The 16,712-nt window shown below is 43.3% G+C and overlaps 1 protein-coding gene across 1 annotated transcript in view; it reads left to right on the top strand.

Annotated features, from left to right (window-relative positions):
* CTNND2 (catenin delta 2) overlaps positions 1 to 16,712 on the top strand; it is a 2,320,710-nt gene that overhangs the window by 463,735 nt on the left and 1,840,263 nt on the right.

The following is a 16,712-nucleotide window of genomic DNA, read 5'->3' as shown; positions in this document are numbered from 1 at the left end:
CCCCTCCCCTCCCTTACACATTCTGAAGAGGTGGACAAACATGAAAACAACATAAAGAACAAGCAGTGAATATGTACGTAATAGATTTCCCCTCATAGATAATGTACCCGCCATCAAAAATAGCAGGGAAGAAGCTTAAATATCAAGCTTCCCCCGTAGGAAAGTACAATAAGCAATAGCTAATTATTGACATGGCTCAGGTGCATTCCTGACCCCTCACCTTCACCCTCACATCCTTTACACTGATGAGTGAAATTGGCCTGTATGATTTTGGAAGCAGTGGATCTTTCCTCTTATTGGGTAAGATAGTGATCAAAGCCTTATTGGTATTGAAAGGGAACCACTTTGGCTTCTATCAGTTGAGTAGACATGGCCTGTATAGGTTGTGCTCCCTTAACATCTTATAGAATTCCCCACCATACCCGACTGGTCCTGGAGTCTTATAAAGAACTGCCTGCCCTATCTGTGCTTGGATCACATTTGGATGTGCATTTAAGGCCTTCAAATGTGAACTCGTTAATTAAGGTAAAGAAATTTTGCTAAAGTAATCGATTCTATTACCCACATTAACTTTGTCTATAGCATAGAGCAGTCGAAAACAAAATCCTGAAACACTTTCTGAAGCCCTTCTGTGGAGTTCACTATCTTACCTTGTTTGTCTCAAACTGCAGGTATATGCCTCCCTGCGTTTCACCAAATAGGTACTTGCAGTAGAACATGGATTTCTGAACCCTCTGGTGCAAGAGAGAATTCAAGGCCACTTGGGAAGAGAAATAAGCAGTTCTAGCTTCAGTTATAAGCATAGCTGCTAAGAATAACCTGGCTTGCCTCACTTGCCGCTCTAGTAGAAATATTCTCTGATCAATCATTTTAGATAATATATTTTAAGTAACTAATATTTTGCACTATTCTAGAGGAACTAAATGTGAAACAAAAACATCTTTAAGTCTATGACTCTAGATAGGTTTCTTTTGCTCATATCATGACAGGGATGAGTCTCCTTTTTCAATCAGGCCTGGCTTTATGCATGGGCACCCTAAGCCTATGTCTAGGTTGGCAAAAATCTGTGTAATTACACATAACAAAAGATTAGTCATCCTTACTCATCCCACTGCTCTCAGGAGCTGTCTCTTCCCTCCTTTCCGACCTTCATCAGGGCCAAAAAAAGAATCATTGCTACCCCCAGAGCTGTCATCTTCTTCTAGATCTGTGGGACCTAAGATCCACTTTTGGTGCCCTTCTATCCAATCATGGGACAGTGGGGCCAAAGGGCCACTGCCGCCACTTTTTCATGCACCCTGCGGAGGCTGAGACACTTCCGTCACTATTTTCTCATGCAGCCTACTGAATTCAAAGTGCCGCTATTGTGTTATGTGGTAATCCAGGGGACAGTCCAAAAAAACATAGGGGTAGATTTTCAAAGGGGTACGCGTGTAGGATACGCGCGTACCCCCCGAAAACCTACCCCAAACCCCCCTGCGCGCGCTGAGCCTATTTTGCATAGGCTTGGCGGTGCGCGCAAACCCCGGGACGCGTGTAAGTCCCGGGGCTTGCATGAGGGGGCGTGTCAGGGGTGTGCCCGGAGTGACGCAGCGTTTTCGGGGCATGTCGTGTGTGACGCGATGTTTCGGCCCGGGGCATTCCAGGGGCATGGCCGCGCCCTCCGGAACAGCCCCCAGGTCAGGTCTTGGTGCGCCAGCAGCCCGCTGGTGCGCGCAGATTTACGTCTGCCTCCAGCAGGCGTAAATCCATGAATAAAGGTGGGGGGGGGGGTTTAGATAGGGCCGGGGGGTGGGTTAGGGAGGGGAAGGTGAGGGGAGGGTGAAAGAAAGTTCCCTCCGAGGCCGCTCCGATTTCGGAGCGGCCTCGGAGAGAACGGAGGCAGGCTGTGCGGCTCGGCGCACGCAGGCTGCCCAAAATCGGCAGCCTTGCGCGCGCCGATCCAGGATTTCAATATATACGCCCGCGTACTCTTGTTCGCGCCTGGTGTGCGAACAAGAGTACATTTTTGTTATGAGATTTTGCTTCCATGCAAACTTTTTTTCAAATTCTGACTTTGCCTCCCTTGTCAATGCTTTGCCTCTAACTTGTTGGCATTTATGCTCGTTCCTGTTTTCTTCATTCAAGTCCCTTTTCCATTTCTTGAAAGACTGTGCTTTTTCAGTTTAGTATGTACATGTTATTTAGAACATAAGCACTATTTCTGCATAGAAGGTACAGTCCTATGGATTAACTTGCACACAAAGACGATAACTTTCAAACTGGCGCACAGGCACACTTTGGGGGCACGCATGCATTGGCCCACACCCAGTGATGCTGTCCTTTTATAACATGCACGCACATATGCGCAAGTTCTAAAATAGCCTGACCGTGTGCACATGTGCGTCAAATTTTACGTGGGTATGCACAAGTGCGCACAAATGCTGCTTCTACCGTATAAATTGGGGAATTTTAAAAGGGGCGCAAGCCGAAGCTATTGCCAGTTTTACCAGTTTGTCCACAGTTCATCCATTTAAGACAAAGGTCCTCCAAAACCCTCTAGTTTAATAACCTTCACTTCCCCCTTAAAGTCCCACAGATCTTCCTATTTTTCTTTAATTTTTAACGTATACGTAATACATAGCAGAAGTAAAATTATGCGCAGGGGGCCTCGGCATGCACCAGATCGTGTAAGTATTTATGCACATATCTCAGGTCCATGCCCCAAAATGACCATGCCCACGCCACACCCTTTTTTGGAAAACTTCCAAGATGTGCATACTCTGATAGATACGCGCATCTCTCAGCAGCTTTAAAGTCCTCTCGTTGCATGCAAGCCTGACATATTCTTGCACCTCCTAATTAATACGCACATCAGGCTTTTAAAATTCATCTTTAATAGTATTCACATACAAGGCTTTTTTTTTTTTTTTTTTGCATACAGGCTAAATCTAAGTGCATTGCCCATTAAAGAGCATTTTTGCTTGCACAATAACTACTGAATGATGTTCACAGTCTGCATATTATTAAATACCATGTTAACATGGTCATTGGCACACACATTAAAATCATCATGATAATAATACATGTTAAGGCACTGGTTTTAACATGGCTTGCTAAATAGAAGCTTGAGTATAGAAATAGGAAATGTCTGTTGGAATGCCATGCTGTCCTGATGATTTGTAATTTGACACTGGTGATTTTTTTTTAAGTGATACTGGTTCTGTAAGAATGAAATTATCCTTACAAAAGATACAGAAAAATGTTTGTTTTTAAAAGTATTTCAAATGTGCTGGTAAGAACTCTGAGAGCTATTAAATACAAATGTTTGTACAATATGAAACGAAAGTATAATAAATGAGTTTAGGATTTATGACAAGCTCCCCACCATCATTAGGTAATGCTGAATGAGGTGGATCTTTGGAGGTTTGATTATATGTGCCATATGCTACTTTTGTTACCATATAAAAATACATGCCCAATCTGTCAAATAATTTTTCAGAGAAAATTGTGCTAAGTTTATGCTTCGCTTTAAGCAGAGCCTGTAAATATTCATTTATGAGAACTAAATGTTGTGGTGTCTCTTTATATTTTATTTGGAGTTTTTTTTCTCTATTTAAAATGTTTAGTTTTAGCCTTCTATCTTAGGGCTGAGAGATGATGACACCCTTAATCACTGCCTTAACAGCATCTTAAACCTCCTGTGGTGAACATTCCCTAGTAGTATGCTCAAGAAAGTATTTTTGTATTTCTGTATTCACTGTGGCTCTGATTGCTGGCATTCATAATAAACTAGTGTTTAAAAGCTATTGTCTCTGGCATGTTAGATTATTATTCAATTTCAGAGAGATTGCAGTCAAAGAATGAATCAGAGATGCCAGCCAATTCAGTACCAGTCTTTGTAATCATTTCCGGAACCCCCATGAGAAGCCAGAAGAAAATCAATTCTAGAGCATGTCTTTAACCTGTCAGAGAAAAAAGCAGGTTCTGTTGCCTCATGGAAAAGCAATCTGCAGACATCATTAAGCTCCTGATCCTATATCATATTCTGTAGATATGTTCACGTCTTGGAATACCTGAAATTTGGCTTCTTGGATGCATCCAGTAAAGCATCCAGAACGTTGGTACCATCAGAATCCAGAATAATGCTATCACTTTAAAGGGATGTCATTAATTTAGAAATATTAGTGATTTGATCACGTCTTTATTTCCTTTTTATGGACAAAAAAAAAAAAAGATGCCACTTGATGAATTGGAGCTAAAGCCACCTCCCTTCCTTCCCCAGAGTCCATGAGCATTTTCTGAGGTCTACAGGAGATTTCTTTTATATCTAGTATTGCAAGTCCTCTATTAATTAAGTTGACTTAGATAATAACCACCGCTATTACTAGCAACTGTAACATGGAATAGACTTAGTGTTTGAGTACTTGCCAGGTTCTTATGGCCTGGATTGGCCACTGTTGGAAACAGGATGCTGGGCTTGATGGACCCTTGGTCTGACCCAGTATGGCATGTTCTTATGTTCTTATGTTGCTTCAAGGAAAAAGATCTACAAAAACCTGGCCTCCTCATTAATTTTTAAAGTTAGCATGCAAGATTTTTAAGTACTTCAGAAACTGTGTGCCATTACACGACAGGTCACACCACTTATATTCCAAGATATTACATTTAAAACTGTATTAGTCATAATTTTATGACTAATACATTTATAGCAAAATCAGGAATTGTCTCAGGATAAAAACACAACAAAATTGGGATCTAAGATCTGCATCAATACTCAACAAAAAGGAAGAAAGGAAGAGAAATGAACTGAGAAATGAAAGCCTAAATCTTCTGCAGAGATTTCAAAAGAAATTCTGCCAAAATACTTCAAAGCAAATGAAATCCTTAATTCCCCTTCCAATCTTACCCTCATTACACACGCACACACCTTCCTGCCTTTCATTTCATACAAAATATTAAACAGATTCAAATTGAATTTAACCCCTTTAATGCCAACATTTACAGAATTGTAGACAAAAGGATAATGACACTAGGCAAGTTTACAAACAAATTTTAATTTAAAGTTTAAACATATTAGTCAAAGCTCAAAATTATGTCTAAGAAATATACTACCTAGGATATCTCTATCACTTTATTATCCATCTTGATGAACTTATCTTATAGTAATCTTAGAAGTAGAGAAAGTAGCTATAGGGCTAGATTTATCAAAATAAAGCATGCTATGGGGTGCGTTTTATGGTAATAACATATTTATCACAATGTGTGTTATCTTATCACAGGTATTAGCACCTACATACTTCTATTTTCCTACCTGTAAAGTGCTCAATTCACCACTGAGGAAGAGAGAGAGAGAGAACCTATTTACAAGGCCCTTGTAATATTTAGCTATTTTGATTTGTATAAATGTTCTCTCAACCTAGCTTGATGTAACCCAGGTAGAGCGTCCATCAAGCTAGGTTGAGGGAACATTGTACGAATCTCATCGTTGTATGACTTTCCACACTCCAAAAGACATCAAATCTTCACAAGAGTGCACTGTTCTGTTCGTACGTCTCATTCTGCATGTCAAAGTGGCCCCTAACCCCTACACCTCTAACTAAACCTCACCTCAAGTTACTAGGTGGGCCTCCTATAGCAGCATAAATAGCTGTTAACTATGGTGGCCCCCCCCCCCTCCCAAAGAGGCTCTCTCTCCCTCTCCTCCACATCTCAGGCCCTACCCTAGTCTAAAAGTACCCACAACAGAATTTGCAAAAAAAACACAATTTGTATTATGGACATATCACACAGCTTAATGCTAATGAAAAAGGTGTAGTTATTTTCAGCAATATTATGCATTATGGCTTCACACTTAGTGAAGCCAGCCCACTTTTACAAAATTCCTGCCCCCAACTCCGACCCAATCCCTCCCCTTTTAAAAATTAGCATCGCACCATGTGTTATGGTGCTTTTTGCATGCATTAAGGGGTTTTTCGCATGCAAAAACGCCTTAACGCATGCGAAAACACCATTATGCGAGTTGGAAAATGACCCTAATAGTTAGCTAAAACCAATACTTAGACTAACTTAACAATTCCACTAATTTTACAGAACTCATTCTAAGTAAATGAGAGCATGCTAATAATATGCCAGTCTTTCTCTCTCACTTGAGGACCCAAGAGGGGTTATGGCACAGAAGTCTCAAATTGTTACTTAGGGATGTAAATCGTTTTTCTAACGAATTGAAATATCATACGATATTTCTAAATTCATTAATATATCTGGTAAAAAAAGAAACGATCACTTTTGCCCCCGAATTTTCGTAAAAATCGTTTTTTGGGTTAGTGCGCGCTAACTCATGTTAGAGCGCACTAACAAAAATAGCAAAAGTAACAAAAAATAACAAAAATAAACGGTTTTTTGTTAGTGCGCGCTAACATGAGTTAGCGCGCACTAACCCGAAAAACGATTTTTCACTAAAAAAAAAAATGGGGATCCGCGGGAAAACGAGATTTTCCTACGGCCAGATGAACCCAAAAGCAGGAATGATCGGGCACCCGATTCACATCCCTATTATTACTCACTCTTTAGAAGTTGTTAGGATTTTGAAGACTGGTCGAGGATTTGGCAGCTGGGATTCAATGCCAAGAACAGCAGAGTCATGCATTTGGGGTGAGGCAATCCAAAAGAACTCTATGTGATAGGCAGTGAAAGTCTAAAGTGCTTGGTCTGGGAGAGGGATCTTGGTGTGATAATATCTGGTATATGAGGGCAGCAAAGCAATGTGACAAGAAGATAGCCACAGCTAGAAGAATGCTGCATAGTGAGAGAAAGAAAAAGGAGGTGTTGATGCCCTTTTGCAGGTCCTTGGCGAGGCCTCACATACAGTACTACATTCAGTACTAGAGCCTGTATCTCAAAAAGTATAGAGACAGGATGGAGGCGGTTCAAAAAAGGGCAACCAAAATGGTGTGAGGTCTGTATCAGAAGACTTATAAGGAGAGGCTTTAAGATCTGAATATGTTTACCCTGAAAGAGAGGAAGTGCAGGGGAGATATGATACAGAACTTCAGATTCCTGAAAGGTTTTAATGGTGCATGAACTTCAAACCTTTTCCGTTGGAAAGAAAACAGTAGAACAAGGGATCATGAAATGAAACTCCAGGGGACAACTCAGAACCAACATCGGGAAATATTTCTTCATGGAAAGAGTGGTAGATGCCTGGAATGCCCTTCCAGAGGAGGTGGTGAACTCAAAAACAGTCAAAGAATTCAGAGGGGCATGGGATAGACACTGCAGATTCCTAAAGGCTAGAGGACGGAAATGAAGAAAAGGGTGCCTGGGGGTAACCTGCTCGGTGGTGGCTAGTACCTTAACAGTATGCATGGGAATAATTACCCTTATCAATAAGCCTTGATGCTTTTGACGTAACTACAACATCACTCTCCGCTTTGACGGCAGGGGGAGGGGAAATTGTATTCAGATGTCAACCAACTTGGGCCCCAACTTTTACGGTATGGGGTATTGATACACAGACATAAAGGAAAAAGCACAGGACTGCTTCTACAGCCAAATCCAAAAGAAGAGCACATCAAGCAGAATAGTCTGAATTTTCAAGAAAGCTGCTCACCCGGTAAAAATGTTATGTTAATATATGACTTGGGGTTAACCTGCATGGAGCGGCAGTACAACCTTAACAGAAACATGGGGGCAACCTGCACAGAGCAGCAGTTACTACCATGAGACTGGGTAGACTGGATGGACCATTTGGTTTTTTTCTGCCGTCAATTCTACGTTGCTATATAAACACAGTAGATCCCTAATATAGTGCTTCCCAACCAATGTTCCACAGCACACTGGTATGCCGTGACTGACCTGTAGGTATGCTGCGAGAAGAGCCAGGAATGAAAAAGAGGAGGAGCCGGCAGTTTTCTAATTTTTCTCCCTTCCTAGCCTGCAGGACGTTCTCCTGCCAGCAGAGGGCATCGGAGAGTAGCACCTATCTGCTGATGCTGCTTTTTTCTCAGCTCTCTCTCTCTCTTGCTGGACCTGCTGGCTTCGTGCTGTGAATATTACAGAGGCAAGCTGGCAGAGGAGGAAGCAGCAGCAGGTAACTGCTGCTGGGGGAAGGAACAGCTAAATGTGCCAAGAGGTGTGGGGAGAGGGAGAAATGAATATGCCATAGCGTATTATTTATTATTATTTAAGCTTTTTATATACTGACAATCGTTGGGAACATCTTATCGGTTTACAGAGAAAATAATGCAGCAACAGGCTTTACATGGAACACTTAATAAGGGTAATAATATTAGCGGGAATCCAAAAACAGGAGAGGAGCTATAATGCATAATTGATGATAATATGATGGTTGAAGAACATATATACATAGGCAAACAATGCATAAGAATAATATTTAAAATGTAGGTGTGTGGCTTTGGGATGCAGTGGAATAGAAAATGGAGGTGGTTAGAGCGGGAGGGAAATAGGGCAGAGGCTATGGGTAAGGGAAAGTTAAGGAGGAAGTTAAAGGAAAGGGAGGAGGGGGAGGGTAGGGCGAAGGCAGGGGGATGGAGTGAGAGGCATAGGGGGGGTGAAGAATAGGGTATTAATTGTAGACTTGCTTGAAAAGCCATGTCTTGAGGTTCTGCTTGAATTTCTTATGGCATGGTTCTAGGCGAAGATTGGGGGGGCATGTTGTTCCAAAGTGTTGGGCCTGCTAAGGAGAGAGCACGGTCGAAGGTGGATTTAAGCCTTGTGAGTTTGTGTGAGGGAGTACGTAGTGTTGCGAGATGTTGGTTTCTTGTGGGTCTGTTCGTTATGCGAAACTGTAATTGTTCATTGAGGAATAGCATCTTATTGGTGTGTAGAGATTTATGGATGATGGTGAGAGACTTGTATCGAATCTGGGCTGAGATTGACAGCCAGTGTAAGTGTTTGAGTACAGGGGTGATATGGTCATTTCTGTGGGCATTAGTAAGGATACAGGCAGCCACATTTTGGAGCATCTGAAGGGGCTGGATAGCATTCTTAGGGAGGCTTAGGAGGAGGGCATTGCAATAATCAAGTTTGGACAGGATGAAGGCTTGGAGAATAGTGCGGAAGTCGTTGAGACGTAGAAGGGGTTTGAGTTTTTTTAGTGTATGAAGTTTGAAGAAGGATTCTTTTAGGGTAGCGTTAATGAACTTTTTTAGGTTAAATTGATTGTCTAGGGTGACGCCAAGGCTACGAATGTGTGGTGCGAAGGTAATGTGAGACGGTGGTGTGAAGTGTGTGGGGAGGTAGGAGTGGGTATTGCACTATCTACCAGCTCAGCTTATATAGGTTGTAGTTTTTCAACCTATATAAGCTGAGCTGGTAGATAGTGAAGCTAAGCAAAATAGCCAGCGCTGTGCTACGTCTATTATGTAAGTATGTTTTTTGCTTCCTGTGTATACATTATATTTGTTTGTACGCAGTATATGATAATGTAGAATGAAGATGATGTTGTAGAATAAAACTCAGAGTGGTTCTCTCAAACATACATTCCTTTTTGGTCAGTTTATTTAACAATGGTGGGATGGCTAAGAGCTCAGTTTTAGAGGTGTTGAGGGCAAGGTAATTCTCAGAGAGCCGATTGAGTGAGGGCTGATTCCCATGTTTTTAAGGCATTGGACAGGGTGTCAGAAATAGGTATGAGGATCTGTACGTCATCTGCATATATGAAGTGTGGAAGACCAAGTTCTGATAGGAGGTGGCAAAGGGGAAGAATGTATATATTGAACAATGTGCGAGAAAGTGAAGAAGCTTGGGAGACGCCTTGCGTCAAGTTAAATGGTTTTGATTTACAGTTCCCCATTTTTACTGTGTATTGTCTATTGCAGAGGTACGATTGAAACCAGCGGAGGGGGGTGCCAGAAATGCAAATTTCTTGGAGGCGTTTTAGTAGGATGTTGTGGTTAACTTGTCAAATGCTGAGGAAATATCCAAGAGGGCAAGGATATATGATTGGCCTTTGTCACGGGCTTTCAGTATGAAGTCTGAGAGAGAGATGAGGAGTGTTTCTGTGCTGTGGTGTTTGCGAAACCCAAATTGTGAGGGGACGAGGAGGTTATTTTCATCTAGGTATTCGGTGAGTTGAGTGTTGACGGTTTTCTCTAGGGAATATTGGAGATGGGGCGGAAGTTGACAGGATCGGCTGGGTCGAGGGAGGGTTTTTTTATAATGGGTTTTATGATGGCTTGTTTGAGGTGGTTTGGGACTGTGCCCAGGGAAATGGATCTATTGATGATACTGGAGATTGGTTTAGATATGATGTTAGGGATGGTGAGAAGGGTTTTGGTGGGAATGGTGTCTAATGGGTGTGTAGAGGGTTTGATTTTCTTAAGGATGGATTCTATTTCTATGGCAGTAGTGCTCTCGAAGGAAGTTTAGCAGTGGTGATAGATAATTGGGTATTGGAGGATATGGACGTGGCAACGTCCTTGTTGGTTGCTTGGGTATTGGGTGGAGAGGATGGGGCAGGGAAGCATGACATGATTTTATGTATCTTATTGTGGAAATATAAGGCAAGTTTTTCGCAATTGTCTTTGTCGTCTATGTCAGGAGTGGTGGTGTGGGGAGTTTTAGTTAAATTTGAAACAAATTCAAAGAGGGCTCGAGCATTGAATTGGATTTGGTGAATTCTTTGGGAGTAAAAATCTCTTTTGGTTTTGCCTATCGCTTCACGGTAGGTGTGAAGATAGGTTCTGAATTTTGCTTGTTGGGCTGGTGAGGGATCTTTACGTCAGCTTTTTTCTTGCTTACGTAGGTAGTGTTTCATGGTTTTGAGCTCTGATGTGTACCAGGGCTTCTTATTGCTATTTGCTGGGTTGATTACTCGAGTTTGGGTAGGGCAGAGATTGTCTGCAACTGTATTGGTTAGCTGTGAACAAGAGGTGACTGCGACTCGGCGTTGGTCAGGTCGAGTTTGGTAAGTTCTTCATTGAGGGCTGCGATGAGGTCATCAGTTTTACAGGGTCTTCGGAAGTGAATGTTTTTTTTAGGGGGGGTGGGGTTGTTAGTGTTTTTAATTGTGCAGGTGAGTTCAATGCGGAAGTGGTCGGACCAGGGGATGGGACTGCATATAGGAGTGTCTAGTAGGATCAAGGCATTAGTGAAGATGAGGTCAAGGGTGTGGCCTGCCTTATGTGTCAGGTCATTAATTATTTGCTTGAAGCCGAGGGCATTCATTGATCCGAGTAGAGCATCGCAGGAGGATGATAATGGTACTGCGTCTACATGTAGATTAAGATCTCCAAGTATAATTGCAGGTGAGTATATGTCAATGTTTTTGGTGACAATTTCAATCATGGCGGATGGGTTATTATCTAGGAACACTGGAGGCGCGTATATAATGCAGATTTGGAGGCTGGGTGATTTAAATAGTCCAATCTCCAATTTGTGAGGGGGGCTGGGATTGGTTGATGAGCTAATATGAGACTTTTTTTTAGCAGCTAGGAGTAAGCCTCCTCCTCGTTTTCTGGGTCTGGGGATGGATATGATGTCATATAGTTCAGTGGGGAGTTGGTTAATGAAGATAGAGTCAGTGTCCTTTAGCCATGTCTCTGTGATAGCACATAAGTCAGGACTATCATCTGTGAGAATATCATTGAGAATTGCTGTTTTTTTGATGATAGACTGAGCATTTAGGAGTAGGATAGTGAAGGTAGTAAGGCCAATTAGCTGAGTGAGGGGGGTGATCATGATAGGGATCAGAGCTCTGAGATGTTCATGGTGGCTAATGGCCTGAGGGGGATGGGTTTTATTAGAGTAGTGCTTGATAGTGGGGATGGGGTGTGAGCGCATGGTGATGGAGTGTCGTGGTGTATTAGTGTTAAAGAAATATGCGAAAGGGAGGGGAGATCAGGGGGAAAGAGGAAAGGGCAAGAATATAAAGAAAAGGCTGGAGTTATGTGAATGTTAGGGAGACAATGTTTGTGGCAGTAGAGAATTTATGAATATCAAAAACATTGCCGAGCTGTGAAATCAGTAACAGAGACCTCGGCAAGGTGGAGGAGTTAAAATGAGCTAGCTGAGCGGGATGACAATGACTTATGGCAGCCTAACCAGAGAGACAAGTTATACTGTGAAGAAAAACAGTATCAGCTGGTTATATGAACTGCATGGGGGTTCCGGGAGATGGGGAGGGAAGCCAGAGGAGCACAAGAGGAGCACAAAGGGGCACACTAAGGGGCAGGCTCCTTGGTCGCGCTCCTTAGGCACGCGATGCCAGACGCGCAACGCCTGGGAGAGTGGCTGGTCTTTAAGAGCCGTCTATGTCCTGCCTCTCGCCGACGCAGTGTGGGCAGTACTCGGGGGGCGGTCCCTGGCATCGGACGCGGTGGCTCCTGACCCCAATGGGTCTACGCCGGCCACGTGGAGCGATGGTGGGCCTTGGGGGGGGGGGGGGGCAGGACCCGGCGAACGAGGTCACGAGTGGTGCGGGCAGGTAAAGGACTTGCCTAGGGGAGCGGCTTGTCTTTAAGAGCCGTCTGTGTCCTGCCTCTCGACGATGTGGTGGGGGCGGTCCTCGGGGGGCAATCCCTGGCATTGGTCGTGGCGGCTCCTGACCCGATGGGTCTACGCCGGCCGCGTGGAGCGACGGTGGGCCTCGGGGGAGGGGGGGCAGGACCCGGCGAACGAGGCCACGAACGGTGCAGGCAGGTAAAGGACTTGCCTGAGAGAACGGTGGGTATTAGAGATGTGAATCGTGTGAACGATCGTCTTAACGATCGATTTCGGCTGGGAGGGGGAGGGAATCAGATCGTCGCAGTTTGGGTTTTTTAAATATCGTGTAAATCGTGTAAATCGAAAACCGGCACACTAAAACATCCCTAAAACCCACCCCGACCCTTTAAAATAAATCCCCCCACCCTCCCGAACCCCCCCAAAATGCCTTAAATTTCCTGGGGTCCAGTGGGGGGGAGGGTAGGAAAACCGGCACACTAAAATAACCCTAAAACCCACCCCGACCCTTTAAAATAAATCCCCCACCCTCCCGAACCCCCCCAAAATGCTTTAAATTACCTGGGGTCCAGAGGAAGGGTCCCGGTGTGATCTTTTACTCTCGGACCTCCGTGCATTGTAGAAACAAAATGGCGCCGGCGCTACCTTTGACCTGTCATATGACAGGTTAAAGGTAGCGCCGGCGCCATTTTGTTTTTTTGTCCCCCGACGTCAGGAGCGTAGGAGATCGCCCCCGGACCCCTGCTGGACCCCCAGGGACTTTTGGCCAGCTTGGGGGGGCCTCCTGACCCCCACAAGACTTGCCAAAAGTCCAGCGGGGGTCCAGAACGACCTCCTGCAGTCGATTCGTGTTGCCATACGGCCGGCGCCATTTTGGTTGTTTTAGTGTCCGGTTTTCCCGCCCTCCCCCTTCACCTCCCCCTTCCCCTGATTTACGATTTTTTGATGATAAATTGGGGAAATTGTTATTGTATCGCGGCTCTAATGATTTTTGACGATTTAAAATATATCGGATGATATTTTAAATCGTCAAAAAACGATTCACATCCCTAGTGGGTATGGGGGAGAGGGAAGGTGATGATTCCAGGGAAGTGAGGGGGAAGTAAGGTAATGATGGCAGGGGTTGGGAAAGAGGAAAGATGATGACATGGGCTAGACTAGGGCTGGATGAGGAAGGTAATGATACACCAGGGGGATAGAGGAGAGGGAAGGGAAGAAGGTGATAATGCAAGGGGAAAGGGAAGATTAAGATAGCGATGGTGCCAGAGGGGTAGAGGGAAGGAAAAAAAATGGGGATGAATCTAGGGATGGAGGGAGAAGATGGTGATTCCAGGGGTGGAGGGAGAGAATAGGAAAGAAGGTGGTGATGCCAGGGGAGAGATATGAGAAGGTGGTGGTGATGCCAGAAGGGTAGAGAGAGAAGGAAGGGAAGAGAAAGTGGTAATGTCAGGTGGGTGGAGGGAGAAGTGGTAATGATGCCAGGGGAGAGGGAAGAGAAGATGTTTATGCCAAAAGTGTGGAGAGAAAGGGAAGAAAAGATAGTGATGATGCCAGGGATGAGAGAAGATTAAGGTGATGATGATGATGTTGATGTCAGGGATTGAAGGGAGAGGGGATGGGGGAGAGAGAAGGAAACAAGATGATGTCAGGAAAAAGGGAAGAAAAGATGGTGGTGATGTCATATGGGGGGAGGGAGAGGGAAGGTGGTGATGATGTCAGAAGGGTTGAGGGAGTGGTTGATGATGATGCCAGGGTGGGGGGGGGGGAGAGACGAAGGATGAGGAAGTGAAGATGTCAGGGAAGAGGAAAGGAAAAGAAGGTGATGATGCCAGGGTGGTAGGGAAGAAGGAAGGGAGGGTAAGGTGAAGATGATGCTAGGGGGGTTGAAGGAAGAGAAGAGAAGGTGATGGTGCCAGGGGTGGGGAAAAAGGAAAGGGAGGGTGATGAAAGTAAGGGGTAGAGGGAGAGGGGAGGTGATGATGCCAGAGGTGGGACGACAGGGAAGAGAAGATGATTGTGAAAGTGTTGGTGTGCCACGATGAAATGAGCTCTGTGCCGGCTGTGCCAGGAGACAAAAAAGGTTGGGATCCGCTGCCCTAATAGATAGAAGATGGAAATAAAAAAAGGGGGATAACCTATTGCTAACTTTTCAATGTAATATTTCTGAATAAGGATAACCTGCATGAAGCAACAGTTAATTACCCTTTACAGAAGGGCAGGCAGTTTCCTGCACAGAGTGGCTATTACCACCCAAGCAACTTGCTGGGCAGACTGGATGGACCTTTTGGGTCTTTATTTACCATCAGTCACTATATTACTATCTAAAAGAAAAGAAGCATGGATAAATTTTCCACTGAATATCCAGGGCTAGATAAAGTTATCCTGATAATTTTGGGCCTGATATTTGTGCAGATCAACTTGTCTGCACAAATTTAGCTGGATAGCACTCAGTATGGCACCCTTTGGCTAAATATGTTAGTCTGCCCTCATTATGCCTCTAGTCCTACCCCCTTTTTGTATAGGTAGCTTTGTCCACATGAATAGTTTGTGCAGAAAAAGAAACAGACAACGAAGGGTCTGATTTATGCAGTATTAGCCAATTTTACCTGCATAAATCTTTGTATTTGAAATGATTTTGTCCAAAGTTGGTCTAAAAAGTAAATTGAAGAACAGCTAAAAACAAAATGGCAAGAAAAAACAGGACATAGATTAAAATAGTTTTACCCAAGTAAATCAATTGTCAAAAATTGTCCTCACTCAAAGCAGCTGAAGGTGCTCAGATTGTGCACAATGCGCACACTTTTAGCTGCATTTAGATAGCAGAATCTTTCAGGACTTTTAGGTTGGGAAGGAAAATAAAGCATATTGATGCCTTTTTCAGATCAATGTGTGTTATTTTTCATAAAGAAAGTGCCCACAGAAAAAGAAGTTGCACGAGTCAACGGGTGCTTTGTGCTTAGGACAAGTTTCAAAGTGAAAGTATGCGCGTACCTTCTCTTTTGAAATTGATGCGAGGTCCACAGGTAAAAAGTACGCATTTGAAAATTGCCCTTGTAGTGGGGATCCATGTTTGTGAATTACAAAGTTTTCTTGGGGGAAAAAAATAAGTCTTATAAGAATTAAACTTGAAAATATGAGTTTAGCAGTGATAATGTATCCTTCTACTATATAAGAACATACAGGCAAGAGCTTTAAATATGAATTTGTAGTCGATCCCTTTTTGCCTCTCAGCTTGTTAGCATATGCAGATATGATAATTGTGGGACCAGATCTGACTTCAAAACAAGACAAACTTTTCTTCCCTGAAGCACATTATTACAGAAAATAAGGGTTGCTGCTCTCCATTTTTATTAATCTATTAATTTAGGGACTCATTAGTACACATTCATGCATTTGCTGTTGCCTCCTAGCGAACTGTCACTGATTTTATGATACACTGACAAAATAATTAATACATAAAAATACATTGGACACAGAGCATCAGACATAGAAAGGGGTTTGAATTATCATAAGTTTGAAACTTGTGAACAGTAGCTCAAAAAATATGTATGAAAAGCTATTTGGACTTCCAAAGCAGTTTGAAGAGTTTACCGTTTTCACCGCTGTAGGATCTAGAACACTATATGCAGTCTTTCAATTTCTTCATGGACCTTTTCTTGATTTTAGAAAGTTGATTTTGTAGAAAATGGGTGTAAACCATAACTTCTTCTATATGTATTCACCTGTTTCATAGAGATAGTTTTGATGCTATTATAGCAGCGCCCAAGAACTATAGACATAGGCAGTGCTACCTATCTAAAGACCCCCCACCATTTTTAAACCACTTTTAAAACTTACGTCTGATTGTCTGCTTTTAGTCTTGTTAATTAGTTTTCTTTTCTTTTCTTTTTAACCATTGTCTTCTTTTATGAAATACCCCAAGTCTCTTGTCCTTTGTTTGTGTTATTAGATTGTAAGCTGTATTGAGCAGGGACTGTCTGTTGTGTGTTTGTTAGAGATGTGAATTGGAACCGGTATCGATTCAGATTCCGGTTCCGATTCACATCGTGACATTTTTATCTTGCAGTCCGATCGGGTTTTTTTTATCAGCTGTACCCGAGCCGATAACCAAAAAATACAGCCGACTCTTTAAAATGAGTTTGTATTCCCCCACCCTTCGGACCCCCCCCAAAAAATGTTTAAATACCTGGTGGTCCAGCAGGGTTCCTGGGAGCATTCTCCTGCGCTCAGGCCGTCAGCCGCCAGTAAACAAAATGGCGCCGATGGCC

The sequence above is a fragment of the Rhinatrema bivittatum genome, chromosome 2 (genome assembly GCF_901001135.1).
Source record: "Rhinatrema bivittatum chromosome 2, aRhiBiv1.1, whole genome shotgun sequence".
NCBI lineage: Eukaryota > Metazoa > Chordata > Amphibia > Gymnophiona > Rhinatrematidae > Rhinatrema > Rhinatrema bivittatum.
Note: the sequence above shows the minus strand (reverse complement) of the source record. Positions and strands in the feature narration are given on the sequence as shown.